Source organism: Salmo salar, unplaced genomic scaffold (genome assembly GCF_965601325.2).
Source record: "Salmo salar unplaced genomic scaffold, fSalSal1 ptg000293l, whole genome shotgun sequence".
NCBI lineage: Eukaryota > Metazoa > Chordata > Actinopteri > Salmoniformes > Salmonidae > Salmo > Salmo salar.
Genome location: NW_027675346.1, coordinates 1510001 through 1525000, shown reverse-complemented (window position 1 = coordinate 1525000; position 15000 = coordinate 1510001). Strand labels below are relative to the sequence as shown.

At 37.7% G+C, this 15000-nt stretch overlaps 9 non-coding genes and 1 pseudogene across 9 annotated transcripts; all 10 read right to left on the bottom strand.

Moving 5' to 3' along the window:
• Nucleotides 1-11453: 11453 nt before the first annotated feature.
• On the bottom strand, nucleotides 11454-11572 carry LOC123734285 (5S ribosomal RNA). Its single transcript, XR_006764584.2, has one exon. It is a non-coding gene; the product is annotated as a 5S ribosomal RNA (ribosomal RNA).
• Nucleotides 11573-11981: 409 nt separating this feature from the next.
• LOC145868977 (5S ribosomal RNA) lies at nucleotides 11982-12100 on the bottom strand. Its single transcript, XR_014384972.1, has one exon. It is a non-coding gene; the product is annotated as a 5S ribosomal RNA (ribosomal RNA).
• A 139-nt stretch (nucleotides 12101-12239) lies between these two features.
• On the bottom strand, nucleotides 12240-12358 carry LOC145870986 (uncharacterized; annotated as a pseudogene).
• A 139-nt stretch (nucleotides 12359-12497) lies between these two features.
• Nucleotides 12498-12616, bottom strand: LOC123734799 (5S ribosomal RNA). The gene has a single exon (XR_006764984.2). It is a non-coding gene; the product is annotated as a 5S ribosomal RNA (ribosomal RNA).
• Nucleotides 12617-13025: 409 nt separating this feature from the next.
• LOC123734810 (5S ribosomal RNA) lies at nucleotides 13026-13144 on the bottom strand. Its single transcript, XR_006764995.1, has one exon. It is a non-coding gene; the product is annotated as a 5S ribosomal RNA (ribosomal RNA).
• Nucleotides 13145-13283: 139 nt separating this feature from the next.
• Nucleotides 13284-13402, bottom strand: LOC123734821 (5S ribosomal RNA). The gene has a single exon (XR_006765006.1). It is a non-coding gene; the product is annotated as a 5S ribosomal RNA (ribosomal RNA).
• Nucleotides 13403-13541: 139 nt separating this feature from the next.
• On the bottom strand, nucleotides 13542-13660 carry LOC145869156 (5S ribosomal RNA). The gene has a single exon (XR_014385152.1). It is a non-coding gene; the product is annotated as a 5S ribosomal RNA (ribosomal RNA).
• Nucleotides 13661-14069: 409 nt separating this feature from the next.
• Nucleotides 14070-14188, bottom strand: LOC145872739 (5S ribosomal RNA). The gene has a single exon (XR_014388371.1). It is a non-coding gene; the product is annotated as a 5S ribosomal RNA (ribosomal RNA).
• A 139-nt stretch (nucleotides 14189-14327) lies between these two features.
• On the bottom strand, nucleotides 14328-14446 carry LOC123734854 (5S ribosomal RNA). The gene has a single exon (XR_006765039.2). It is a non-coding gene; the product is annotated as a 5S ribosomal RNA (ribosomal RNA).
• Nucleotides 14447-14585: 139 nt separating this feature from the next.
• Nucleotides 14586-14704, bottom strand: LOC145872738 (5S ribosomal RNA). The gene has a single exon (XR_014388370.1). It is a non-coding gene; the product is annotated as a 5S ribosomal RNA (ribosomal RNA).
• Nucleotides 14705-15000: the final 296 nt, after the last annotated feature.

Below are 15000 nucleotides of genomic sequence, written 5' to 3'. Positions count from 1 at the left end.
CCTCCACACTCACAATTTTCCCTTCATAATGTCCTAAATTCCTTCTTTGTCTTACAGTGTATCTAGCATGGCTAAGAACAAAATTCATCAAATTAATATTAAAAACTTTGCTTTTTCCATTTATACCAAATAGAAACAACCTCCTCCACTCAATCCCATTTACAATATCTTCTCCCCAATGTTGTTCTAAAAGCCCCTTTATAAACTCATGAAACCCTTGTAATCTACTACATTCAATAAAAAAGTGCATAAAATTTTCCACCTCCGTACCACAAATATCACATTCTCTTTTAATGTCTCTATTTATTTCATGTAAAACCACGTTCGTAAAAATCCTATTATGTTTCAATTTAAAATCATTATCTTCACATTCTATAGAATTATATTTGACATTGACATTCTTCCATATTGATTTTACATCTATATTTACAAATACCCTAGACCACACTTTTTCTGAAGCAGGAGCTTTTATCTCTCTTAAAATACATTTTTCATAAATCTTTTTAACTTTCAAACCTGATAAAACATGTTTCTCCCCATTACTTTCATAATATAAAACCGGTAAACCCTTAGCTCTCTCAACCACCTCTGTATTTATTAAAAGCACCCATTCTTCAGGAATACACCCTAAAATTCTCTTATACATATTATCTACTGTAGTTTTGCTTATTTCATCTTCCACTTCACAAACATTATCATAAATCGCTTGTACAGTAAGAAACCCTGGAATGACCTCGTATAAAATATCCCCAATCTGTCTCATCCCAGCCCTCATAAAATATTTACAAAACAACATCTTATTATTATATTGTATCTTGGGATTTAAGAAAATTGGCTGATTTAAAATATTGTCTAAAATGGTACACTCATAATAAATATTTGGTAAAAACTCCCCCCAAGCTTCAAACACTTCTCTATAAAACAATGGTATATTACTTAACATTTCTTTTTTCATGCACATCAATAAACCATTGACCCCCATCCTCCCAACCTCCTGCAAATACTCCTTAAAAAATCTTTCCCATCCATAATCTAGTTCACCATATAAATATTTCCGTACCATTTTAACTCTAATTGCTTTTTTCCTTACATTTAAATCCACCAACTTCAAACCCCCCTCCTCATAACCTGCAATCAATGTTTTAAAAGAAATTTTCGCTCCTTTCCCATCCCATAAAAAATCAACTAAAATCATATTCATTTCAGATAAAACCCATTCTGGTACATCTAAAACGTTCATGACATGAATAAAAATTGACAACAGCAAGGAATTTACAACAATTACTTTCCCTTTTAATTTCAAAGCCCTCCCCCTCCACATATTTACTACCTTCCTAACTTTGTTTATAACCCCACTCCATGTCAGATCCCTAGCTTCTTGTTCCTTCACCCCTAAAAACACACCTAACACCTTAAAATAATCATTTACCACCTTAAAAGGAAAAGTCCCCTCATTATTCTTCCCAATCATACATTATTACTGACTTCTCCATATTCACTTTAGCTCCTGAGGCTTTCTCATATACTTTAAAACACTCCATCACCCTTTTAACACTTCCCTCATCTCTGACTGTAATTGTGGTATCGTCTGCATATTGATGAATTAAACTAAAACCTCCTTGCGGAGTCTCTACACAATTTATAAAATGATCTTTTTTAAGGTATGCCGCTAAGGGTTCTACCGATAAAACAAACAATAAAGCTGATAAAGGGCACCCCTGTCTCACTGATCTCTCAAGAATAAAAGAATCTGTTAAAATCCCATTACATTTAACCCTACTTTTAGCCTTTCTATATAATAATTTTATCCATCTTATAATTCCATTTCCAAACCCATACTTTTCCAGTACCCTAAACATAAAATCATGTTCCACCCTGTCAAAAGCTTTATTAAAATCTATACTTAAAACAATTCCCCCTATCTTATCGCTATTCATTTTATTTATCACATCTCTAAGTGTAGTTATGGTATCTGCTATATCTCTTCCAGGCACACTATAATTTTGTGTAGGTGCTATAATATCATTTAAAACCATCTTCATCCTATTTGCCAGTATCTTAGCTAAAATCTTATAATCTGAGTTTAATAAACTAATTGGCCTATAATTTTCTAATTTCAATTTACTCCCCTTATTTTTATATAAAATCGATATCAGCCCTGTCACCATGGAATCTGAAACAGTATTATTGTCTTCCATATATTGATATACTTCTAATAAAATAGGTGCTCAAATACTTTCATACATTTTATAAAACTCTGCAATTAGTCCATCTACTCCAGGACTTTTATTTATTTGTAAACCCTTAATTGCATCTTTCACTTCATCCATTGTTATCTTCCTATCACACATTTGCTTATCCTCAACACCAATTTGCACATCCACACTACTTAAAATCTCTTTTACACACCCCTCATCCACCTCCCCTTTCTTAAATAAATCCTTATAAAAATTCTGTACCGTTTCTAATATCTCCACATAATCAATTACCACTTCACCCTTTACATTTTCAATCTCACTAATATATGATTTCATCTGTTTAGTTTTCTCTAAACCAAGAAAAAACGACATACATTTCTCCCCTTCTAAAACATATTTTGCCCTACTTCTTATAATTGCACCCTTACACTTATCTATTTCACATTTGCTCAATTTTTCTTTTAAATCTAAAAACTTTTCAATAGTATAATCAGGATCACTATCACATTTCTTCATTTCTTCATTCAATTTTGTTCTTAAATAATTTTCTGCTCTTGTCATCCTACTCCTCTTCTTCCTTGCATATCTAATACTAAAAACGTTTATTTTTTCTTTAACATTTTCCCACCACTTGCACTTATCATTCCCTTTTTGCTTATCCTCCATTTCATCTTCTATCAAAGATTTAAGTTGTTTCCCGTATTCCTCATCACCTAGATACCCTGCATTCATACACCATATTCCCCCCCCTTTCCTTTCCTTATCTAACCCCACCGAAAATGTTAACCCAGCATGATCACTAAAAGTTGTAAAAATATATTTAATATCCTTCATAAAATTCCTTAACCCTTCATTTACTAAAACCAAATCTATCCGTGTCTGTTTCAATTCCCCTAAAACCACCTGCCTTCTAGAAAATTCTCTCTTATTAGGATTCTCCTCCCTCCATATATCAATTAAATTGTTTTCAACCATCATCTTCCTTAAAACCCCCCTAGATACGTCACTTCTAAAAATAGCTCCCCTTGTCATATCTAGTCTATCCATTTTTACATTAAAATCCCCAACTAAAATACAGTTTCCCTTGCACCATTTCGCTAATTCTAAAAATAAATTCCTTCTCTCTATTTCATTATTCGGCGCATAAATATTTATAATCCTAAAAACCCTACTCATATACTCAAAGTCTTAAATTAAAATCCGCCCATTATTATCATTATATATCTTCTTCACATTTTCTACTACATCCTTCCTTATTAAAATTGCAACCCCACATGAATTCCCCCTACCATTGTTTACATAAATAAAATCCCTCCATATTTTCTGTACTTCTAAAACACACATATTATCCCAGTGCGTCTCTTGAATACATAAAATATCAGAATTCTTTATGTGTACTATTCTATTAAATTTTCCTATTGTTCTCAACCCATTCGCATTTATCGACATTATTGTGACCATACTAATAAATAATAAAATTATAAAATATAATTTCATTATCCTCTACCTTTTATCCAGTTTCTTTCCTCTTCCACCCTTTCTCTCCCCCCCCTCCGCTGCTTTCCTCTTCCTGTATCCTCCTCTCATTCTTTCAAACTTTTCCCCATCATCCGAGTCCGATATCTCCTCCAAGTCCATTTCATCCAGCCAACTTTTCTTCTTTACACCCTCGTCCGTTGTGCTCCCCGTGTTCATCGCCGATTCTGGAATGTTTGTTGTGCTCCCCGTGTTCTCCGCCGTTTCTGGAATGTTCATCTCCGTCTCATGTGTAGTCGTCGTTGTGCTCCCCGTGTTCATCGCCGTTTCTGGAATGTTCGTTGTGCTCCCCGTGTTCATCTCCGTCTCATATATTGTCGTCGTTGTGCTCCCCGTGTTCATACCCGTCTCTGTTATTGTCATTAAACTTAAAACCCTCTCCATTTCTTCACCCCCCGAGTTACTTGTTTGTGCTGTGCTTTCCCCTAAAACCTGTGAGTCCCCCGAGCTTCCCCCCAGTCCACTCCCCCCCTCCTCCTGAAAACTCCATCTTCTTATTTCTGAATCCATGCTGCTCCCAATTTCGTTAATCTTCTGGTCTTCCTTCTTCTCCCTTCTTCCTTCCTCTGTCTCTCCACCTTCCACCACATCATCTCCTCCATCTTCTTCTCCTTCTTCCGACAATACAACTGCTTCCTCGAATAGTACTTGACTCCCCTCTTCAGTCATAACTTCTCCACAGTTGCATTCCGCCAATCTCTTTCTGCATCTACCACAAACATTCCTTTCCTTCTCTCCGACACACTCTCTCGCATAATGGCCTTGATTGCCGCACTTGAAACACTTGAATTCAGGGCAATCTTTAACTATGTGCCCAGGTTGTATGCACAATCGACAAACTCTGACCTGCTTGTCATGGATCACCCTGAAGTATTCAGCTCCTTCCAGCGTCTCAATTTTTGTGGAATATGGCAATGATGTGACTTTTTCCGTAAATTTAACTTTACAGAACCTTGTTCCGTCAACCACCTCCGTTCCAGGCCAAACTCTCCTCCTTATCTCCGATACGGCCGTTACTCCCCAGCTTCTCAACTTGTCCAGTATCACTTTATCTTCTATATATACCGGTAGATTCATAAAAGACACCACCAATTCATTAATATTCACATCTCTCGCCAGTATCTTGTTGTCCTTTATCCGTATACCGTCCATTAGCCGTTCTTTACCTTTTCCGTTTCTCATCGTAATTTCATATTTCTTATCTCCTTTCATTCGGCATCCCACCACCTCTCCACACGTCTCCTTAATTGCTCGTAGTAATTCCATCGTCGTCACCTTTTCTTCTCCCACCAACTCAATTGCCACCGTGTATTCTTTTCCATATTTCATTCCTCCTTTTTCGTTTTCCTTCCGTTGCGCATTTTCGTTGTCTTTGTCCGTTCCGTTTGTCGTTGCCATGTTGTCCGTCATTGTGAATCAAAAATGAAAGCGAAAAAACCTCCCCCAGGCAGCAAAACTGCAGGGGGGGAAAACTAAACAAAACTAAAAACTATCCAAATGAAAAAACAATAAATTATATTGCAAAATCCAAAAAAGAAACGAAAATAGCTCTCGAGCAAACACTCTCAAGCAAACACTCACAGCTCAATTACTCGCACCTGTCGTCACTTCTCCAATCAAGGATTAGCGCCCCCAGGCTGGTATGGCCGTAAGCGAGAAACAATCTCTTGCTACAACATATATAGTCAAAGTGAGTCTGATAAAACAGACATTTAGTCAATTCATCATTAAATGCTTACTACAAGGCAGTGTTGCTGATGAAATAGTGCAGGGGCACACCCTCGTGGACAAAATGCTTACAGCACCTGGTATTGCCAGGCGGTCTCCCATCCAAGTACTAACCAGGCCCGACCCTGCTTAGCTTCCGAGATCAGACGAGATCGGCGTACCTTTTTTTTTTTTTTTTTTTTTTTAAATCTTTTATTATGAAAAAACACATAATATTTACAATATTCAAACAATAATAATAAAAAGGATGAACAATTCATCCTTTTACAAAATCAAAAAAGAAAAGAAAATAAAACCAATTAAAAAACACAATCATCCACTAAAACCAATTAATAATTAAAAGCAAGTTTTCCATTTTGATCAATTTCGATAAAAGTGCTCCCCCACACAAACAGTTTTTCAAAATTACATCCTCCATATTTATATATTAGTTCAATATCTTTCTCTAAAATACTTTTAAATAAAACCTCCACACTCACAATTTTCCCTTCATAATGTCCTAAATTCCTTCTTTGTCTTACAGCGTATCTAGCATGGCTAAGAACAAAATTCATCAAATTAATATTAAAAACTTTGCTTTTTCCATTTATACCAAATAGAAACAACCTCCTCCACTCAACCCCATTTACAATATCTTCTCCCCAATGTTGTTCTAAAAGCCCCTTTATAAACTCATGAAACCCTTGTAATCTACTACATTCAATAAAAAAGTGCATAAAATTTTCCACCTCCGTACCACAAATATCACATTCTCTTTTAATGTCTCTATTTATTTGATGTAAAACCACGTTCGTAAAAATCCTATTATGTTTCAATTTAAAATCATTATCTTCACATTCTATAGAATTATATTTGACATTGACATTCTTCCATATTGATTTTACATCTATATTTACAAATACCCTAGACCACACTTTTTCTGAAGCAGGAGCTTTTATCTCTCTTAAAATACATTTTTCATAAATATTTTTAACTTTCAAACCTGATAAAACATGTTTCTCCCCATTACTTTCATAATATAAAACCGGTAAACCCTTAGCTCTCTCAACCACCTCTGTATTTATTAAAAGCACCCATTCTTCAGGAATACACCCTAAAATTCTCTTATACATTTTTTCTATTGTAGTTTTACTTATTTCATCTTCTACTTCACAAACATTATCATAGATCGCTTGTACAGTAAGAAACCCTGGAATGACCTCGTATAAAATATCCCCAATCTGTCTCATCCCAGCCCTCATAAAATATTTACAAAACAACATCTTATTATTATATTGTATCTTGGGATTTAAGAAAATTGGCTGATTTAAAATATTGTCTAAAATGGTACACTCATAATAAATATTTGGTAAAAACTCCCCCCAAGCTTCAAACACTTCTCTATAAAACAATGGTATATTACTTAACATTTCTTTTTTCATGCACATCAATAAACCATTGTCCCCCATCCTCCCAACCTCCTGCAAATACTCCTTAAAAAATCTTTTCCATCCATAATCTAGTTCACCATATAAATATTTCCGTACCATTTTAACTCTAATTGCTTTTTTCCTCACATTTAAATCTACCAACTTCAAACCCCCCTCCTCATAACCTGCAATCAAAGTTTTAAAAGAAATTTTCGCTCCTTTCCCATCCCATAAAAAATCAACTAAAATCGTATTCATTTCAGATAAAACCCATTCTGGTACATCTAAAACGTTCATTACATGAATAAAAATTGACATCAGCAAGGAATTTACAACAATTACTTTCCCTTTTAATTTCAAAGCCCTCCCCCTCCACATATTTACCACCTTCCTAACTTTGTTTATAACCCCACTCCATGTCCGATCCCTAGCTTCTTGTTCCTTCACCCCTAAAAACACACCTAACACCTTAAAATAATCATTTACCACCTTAAAAGGAAAAGTCCCCTCATTATTCTTCCCAACATACATTATTACTGACTTCTCCATATTCACTTTTGCTCCTGAGGCTTTCTCATATACTTTAAAACACTCCATCACCCTTTTAACACTACCCTCATCTCTAACTGTTATTGTTGTATCGTCTGCATATTGATGAATTAAACTAAAACCTCCTTGCGGAGTCTCTACACAATTTATAAAATGATCTTTTTTAAGGTATGCCGCTAAGGGTTCTACCGATAAAACAAACAATAAAGCTGATAAAGGGCACCCCTGTCTCACTGATCTCTCAAGAATAAAAGAATCTGTTAAAACCCCATTACATTTAACCCTACTTTTAGCCTTTCTATATAATAATTTTATCCATCTTATAATTCCATTTCCAAACCCATACTTTTCCAGTACCCTAAACATAAAATCATGTTCCACCCTGTCAAAAGCTTTATTAAAATCTATACTTAAAACAATCCCCCCCATCTTGTCGCTATTCATTTTATTTATCACATCTCTAAGTGTAGTTATGGTATCTGCTATATCTCTTCCAGGCACACTATAATTTTGTGTAGGTGCTATAATATCATTTAAAACCATCTTCATCCTATTTGCCAGTATCTTAGCTAAAATCTTATAATCTGAGTTTAATAAACTAATTGGCCTATAATTTTCTAATTTCAATTTACTCCCCTTATTTTTATATAAAATCGATATCAGCCCTGTCACCATGGAATCTGAAACAGTATTATTGTCTTCCATATATTGATATACTTCTAATAAAATAGGTGCTAAAATACTTTCATACATTTTATAAAACTCTGCAATTAGTCCATCTACTCCAGGACTTTTATTTATTTGTAAACCCTTAATTGCATCTTTCACTTCATCCATTGTTATCTCCCTATCACACATTTGCTTATCCTCAACACCAATTTGCACATCCACACTACTTAAAATCTCTTTTACACACCCCTTATCCACCTCCCCTTTCTTAAATAAATCCTTATAAAAATTCTGTACTGTTTCTAATATCTCAACATAATCATTTACCACTTCACCCTTTACATTTTCAATCTCACTAATATATGATTTCGTCTGTTTAGTTTTCTCTAAACCAAGAAAAAACGACGTACATTTCTCCCCTTCTAAAACATATTTTGCCCTACTTCTTATAATTGCACCCTTACACTTATCTATTTCACATTTGCTCAATTTTTCTTTTAAATCTAAAAACTTTTCAATAGTATAATCAGGATCACTATCACATTTCTTCATTTCTTCATTCAATTTTGTTCTTAAATAATTTTCTGCTCTTGTCATCCTACTCCTCTTCTTCCTTGCATATCTAATACTAAAAACTTTTATTTTTTCTTTAACATTTTCCCACCACTTGCACTTATCATTCCCTTTTTGCTTATCCTCCATTTCATCTTCTATCAAAGATTTAAGTTGTTTCCCGTATTCCTCATCACCTAGATACCCTGCATTCATACACCATATTCCCCCCCCTTTCCTTTCCTTATCTAACCCCACCGAAAATGTTAACCCAGCATGATCACTAAAAGTTGTAAAAATATATTTAATATCGTTCATAAAATTCCTTAACCCTTCATTTACTAAAACCAAATCTATCCGTGTCTGTTTCAATTCCCCTAAAACCACCTGCCTTCTAGAAAATTCTCTCTTATTAGGATTCTCCTCCCTCCATATATCAATTAAATTGTTTTCAACCATCATCTTCCTTAAAACCCCCCTAGATACGTCACTTCTAAAAATAGCTCCCTTTGTGATATCTAGTCTATCCATTTTTACATTAAAATCCCCAACTAAAATACAGTTTCCCTTGCACCATTTCGCTAATTCTAAAAATAAATTCCTTCTCTCTATTTCATTATTCGGCGCATAAATATTTATAATCCTAAAAACCCTACTCATATACTCAAAGTCTAAAATTAAAATCCTCCCATTATTATCATTATATATCTTCTTCACATTTTCTACTACATCCTTCCTTATTAAAATTGCAACCCCACATGAATTCCCCCTAACATTGTTTACATAAATAAAATCCCTCCATATTTTCTGTACTTCTAAAACACACATATTATCCCAGTGCGTCTCTTGAATACATAAAATATCAGAATTCTTTATGTGTACTATTCTATTAAATTTTCCTATTGTTCTCAACCCATTCGCATTTATCGACATTATTGTGACCATACTAATAAATAATAAAATTATAATATATAATTTCATTATCCTCTACCTTTTATCCAGTTTCTTTCCTCTTCCACCCTTTCTCTCCCCCCCTCCGCTGCTTTCCTCTTCCTGTATCCTCCTCTCATTCTTTCAAACTTTTCCCCATCATCCGAGTCCGATATCTCCTCCAAGTCCATTTCATCCAGCCAACTTTTCTTCTTTACACCCTCGTCCGTTGTGCTCCCCGTGTTCATTGCCGATTCTGGAATGTTTGTTGTGCTCCCCGTGTTCTCCGCCGTTTCTGGAATGTTCATCTCCGTCTCATGTGTAGTCGTCGTTGTGCTCCCCGTGTTCATCGCCGTTTCTGGAATGTTCGTTGTGCTCCCCGTGTTCATCTCCGTCTCATATATTGTCGTCGTTGTGCTCCCCGTGTTCATACCCGTCTCTGTTATTGTCATTAAACTTAAAACCCTCTCCATTTCTTCACCCCCCGAGTTACTTGTTTGTGCTGTGCTTTCCCCTAAAACCTGTGAGTCCCCCGAGTTTCCCCCCAGTCCACTCCCCCCCTCCTCCTGAAAACTCCATCTTCTTATTTCTGAATCCATGCTGCTCCCAATTTCGTTAATCTTCTGGTCTTCCTTCTTCTCCCTTCTTCCTTCCTCCGTCTCTCCACCTTCCACCACATCATCTCCTCCATCTTCTTCTCCTTCTTCCGACAATACAACTGCTTCCTCGAATAGTACTTGACTCCCCTCTTCAGTCATAACTTCTCCACAGTTGCATTCCGCCAATCTCTTTCTGCATCTACCACAAACATTCCTTTCCTTCTCTCCGACACACTCTCTCGCATAATGGCCTTGATTGCCGCACTTGAAACACTTGAATTCAGGGCAATCTTTAACTATGTGCCCAGGTTGTATGCACAATCGACAAACTCTGACCTGCTTGTCATGGATCACCCTGAAGTATTCAGCTCCTTCCAGCGTCTCAATTTTTGTGGAATATGGCAATGATGTGACTTTTTCCGTAAATTTAACTTTACAGAACCTTGTTCCGTCAACCACCTCCGTTCCAGGCCAAACTCTCCTCCTTATCTCCGATACGGCCGTTACTCCCCAGCTTCTCAACTTGTCCAGTATCACTTTATCTTCTATATATACCGGTAGATTCATAAAAGACACCACCAATTCATTAATATTCACATCTCTCGCCAGTATCTTGTTGTCCTTTATCCGTATACCGTCCATTAGCCGTTCTTTACCTTTTCCGTTTCTCATCGTAATTTCATATTTCTTATCTCCTTTCATTCGGCATCCCACCACCTCTCCACACGTCTCCTTAATTGCTCGTAGTAATTCCATCGTCGTCACCTTTTCTTCTCCCACCAACTCAATTGCCACCGTGTATTCTTTTCCATATTTCATTCCTCCTTTTTCGTTTTCCTTCCGTTGCGCATTTTCGTTGTCTTTGTCCGTTCCGTTTGTCGTTGCCATGTTGTCCGTCATTGTGAATCAAAAATGAAAGCGAAAAAACCTCCCCCAGGCAGCAAAACTGCAGGGGGGGAAAACTAAACAAAACTAAAAACTATCCAAATGAAAAAACAATAAATTATATTGCAAAATCCAAAAAAGAAACGAAAATAGCTCTCGAGCAAACACTCTCAAGCAAACACTCACAGCTCAATTACTCGCACCTGTCGTCACTTCTCCAATCAAGGATTAGAGCCCCCAGGCTGGTATGGCCGTAAGCGAGAAACAATCTCTTGCTACAACATATATAGTCAAAGTGAGTCTGATAAAACAGACATTTAGTCAATTCATCATTAAATGCTTAATACAAGGCAGTGTTGCTGATGAAATAGTGCAAGAGCACACCCTCGTGGACAAAATGCTTACAGCACCTGGTATTCCCAGGCGGTCTCCCATCCAAGTACTAACCAGGCCCGACCCTGCTTAGCTTCCGAGATCAGACGAGATCGGGCGTACCCAGGCTGGTATGGCCGTAAGCGAGAAACAATCTCTTGCTACAACATATATAGTCAAAGTGAGTGTGATAAACAGACATTGCATTTTCACCAATTAGATAAGCAGCTTGAACTTTGTGTCACTGAAAAAGTAGAAGAAATTACAAACACTGTTCCCATCACTTTTTAGCACAGGTAGTTGGATAAAATACAAACTTTATTTCCTTTCATCATTTGAACAGGGCAAAGGAGCACAAAGCACACACAAGCTGCATTCAGCAACAATATTCTTGTTTGTCTTATAAATACAAGGCAGATGCTAATTGAAAACACAAGGAAATTTGATCCTATTAAAAAGGCAGGAAGCTGCATTTAGTCAATTCATCATTAAATGCTTACTACAAGGCAGTGTTGCTGATGAAATAGTGCAGGGGCACACCCTCGTGGACAAAATGCTTACAGCACCTGGTATTCCCAGGCGGTCTCCCATCCAAGTACTAACCAGGCCCGACCCTGCTTAGCTTCCGAGATCAGACGAGATCGGGCGTACCCAGGCTGTTATGGCCGTAAGCGAGAAACAATCTCTTGCTACAACATATATAGTCAAAGTGAGTCTGATAAAACAGACATTTAGTCAATTCATCATTAAATGCTTAATACAAGGCAGTGTTGCTGATGAAATAGTGCAAGAGCACACCCTCGTGGACAAAATGCTTACAGCACCTGGTATTCGCAGGCGGTCTTCCATCCAAGTACTAACCAGGCCCGACCCTGCTTAGCTTGCGAGATCAGACGAGAAAGGGGGTACCCAGGCTGGTATGGCCGTAAGCGAGAAACAATCTCTTGCTACAACATATATAGTCAAAGTGAGTCTGATAAAACAGACATTTAGTCAATTCATCATTAAATGCTTAATACAAGGCAGTGTTGCTGATGAAATAGTGCAAGAGCACACCCTCGTGGACAAAATGCTTACAGCACCTGGTATTCCCAGGCGGTCTCCCATCCAAGTACTAACCAGGCCCGACCCTGCTTAGCTTCCGAGATCAGACGAGATCGGGCATACCCAGGCTGGTATGGCCGTAAGCGAGAAACAATCTCTTGCTACAACATATATAGTCAAAGTGAGTGTGATAAACAGACATTGCATTTTCACCAATTAGATAAGCAGCTTGAACTTTGTGTCACTGAAAAAGTAGAAGAAATTACAAACACTGTTCCCATCACTTTTTAGCACAGGTAGTTGGATAAAATACAAACTTTATTTCCTTTCATCATTTGAACAGGGCAAAGGAGCACAAAGCACACACAAGCTGCATTCAGCAACAATATTCTTGTTTGTCTTATAAATACAAGGCAGATGCTAATTGAAAACACAAGGAAATTTGATCCTATTAAAAAGGCAGGAAGCTGCATTTAGTCAATTCATCATTAAATGCTTACTACAAGGCAGTGTTGCTGATGAAATAGTGCAGGGGCACACCCTCGTGGACAAAATGCTTACAGCACCTGGTATTCCCAGGCGGTCTCCCATCCAAGTACTAACCAGGCCCGACCCTGCTTAGCTTCCGAGATCAGACGAGATCGGGCGTACCCAGGCTGGTATGGCCGTAAGCGAGAAACAATCTCTTGCTACAACATATATAGTCAAAGTGAGTCTGATAAAACAGACATTTAGTCAATTCATCATTAAATGCTTAATATAAGGCAGTGTTGCTGATGAAATAGTGCAAGAGCACACCCTCGTGGACAAAATGCTTACAGCACCTGGTATTCCCAGGCGGTCTCCCATCCAAGTACTAACCAGGCCCGACCCTGCTTAGCTTCCGAGATCAGACGAGATCGGGCGTACCCAGGCTGGTATGGCCGTAAGCGAGAAACAATCTCTTGCTACAACATATATAGTCAAAGTGAGTCTGATAAAACAGACATTTAGTCAATTCATCATTAAATGCTTAATACAAGGCAGTGTTGCTGATGAAATAGTGCAAGAGCACACCCTCGTGGACAAAATGCTTACAGCACCTGGTATTCCCAGGCGGTCTCCCATCCAAGTACTAACCAGGACCGACCCTGCTTAGCTTCCGAGATCAGACGAGATCGGGCATACCCAGGCTGGTATGGCCGTAAGCGAGAAACAATCTCTTGCTACATCATATATAGTCAAAGTGAGTGTGATAAACAGACATTGCATTTTCACCAATTAGATAAGCAGCTTGAACTTTGTGTCACTGAAAAAGTAGAAGAAATTACAAACACTGTTCCCATCACTTTTTAGCACAGGTAGTTGGATAAAATACAAACTTTATTTCCTTTCATCATTTGAACAGGGCAAAGGAGCACAAAGCACACACAAGCTGCATTCAGCAACAATATTCTTGTTTGTCTTATAAATACAAGGCAGATGCTAATTGAAAACACAAGGAAATTTGATCCTATTAAAAAGGCAGGAAGCTGCATTTAGTCAATTCATCATTAAATGCTTAATACAAGGCAGTGTTGCTGATGAAATAGTGCAAGAGCACACCCTCGTGGACAAAATGCTTACAGCACCTGGTATTCCCAGGCGGTCTCCCATCCAAGTACTAACCAGGCCCGACCCTGCTTAGCTTCCGAGATCAGACGAGATCGGGCGTACCCAGGCTGGTATGGCCGTAAGCGAGAAACAATCTCTTGCTACAACATATATAGTCAAAGTGAGTCTGATAAAACAGACATTTAGTCAATTCATCATTAAATGCTTAATACAAGGCAGTGTTGCTGATGAAATAGTGCAAGAGCACACCCTCGTGGACAAAATGCTTACAGCACCTGGTATTCGCAGGCGGTCTCCCATCCAAGTACTAACCAGGCCCGACCCTGCTTAGCTTCCGAGATCAGACGAGATCGGGCGTACCCAGGCTGGTATGGCCGTAAGCGAGAAACAATCTCTTGCTACAACATATATAGTCAAAGTGAGTCTGATAAAACAGACATTTAGTCAATTCATCATTAAATGCTTAATACAAGGCAGTGTTGCTGATGAAATAGTGCAAGAGCACACCCTCGTGGACAAAATGCTTACAGCACCTGGTATTCCCAGGCGGTCTCCCATCCAAGTACTAACCAGGCCCGACCCTGCTTAGCTTCCGAGATCAGACGAGATCGGGCGTACCCAGGCTGGTATGGCCGTAAGCGAGAAACAATCTCTTGCTACAACATATATAGTCAAAGTGAGTGTGATAAACAGACATTGCATTTTCACCAATTAGATAAGCAGCTTGAACTTTGTGTCACTGAAAAAGTAGAAGAAATTACAAACACTGTTCCCATCACTTTTTAGCACAGGTAGTTGGATAAAATACAAACTTTATTTCCTTTCATCATTTGAACAGGGCAAAGGAGCACAAAGCACACACAAGCTGCATTCAGCAACAATATTCTTGTTTGTCTTATAAATACAAGGCAGATGCTAATTGAAAACACAAGGAAA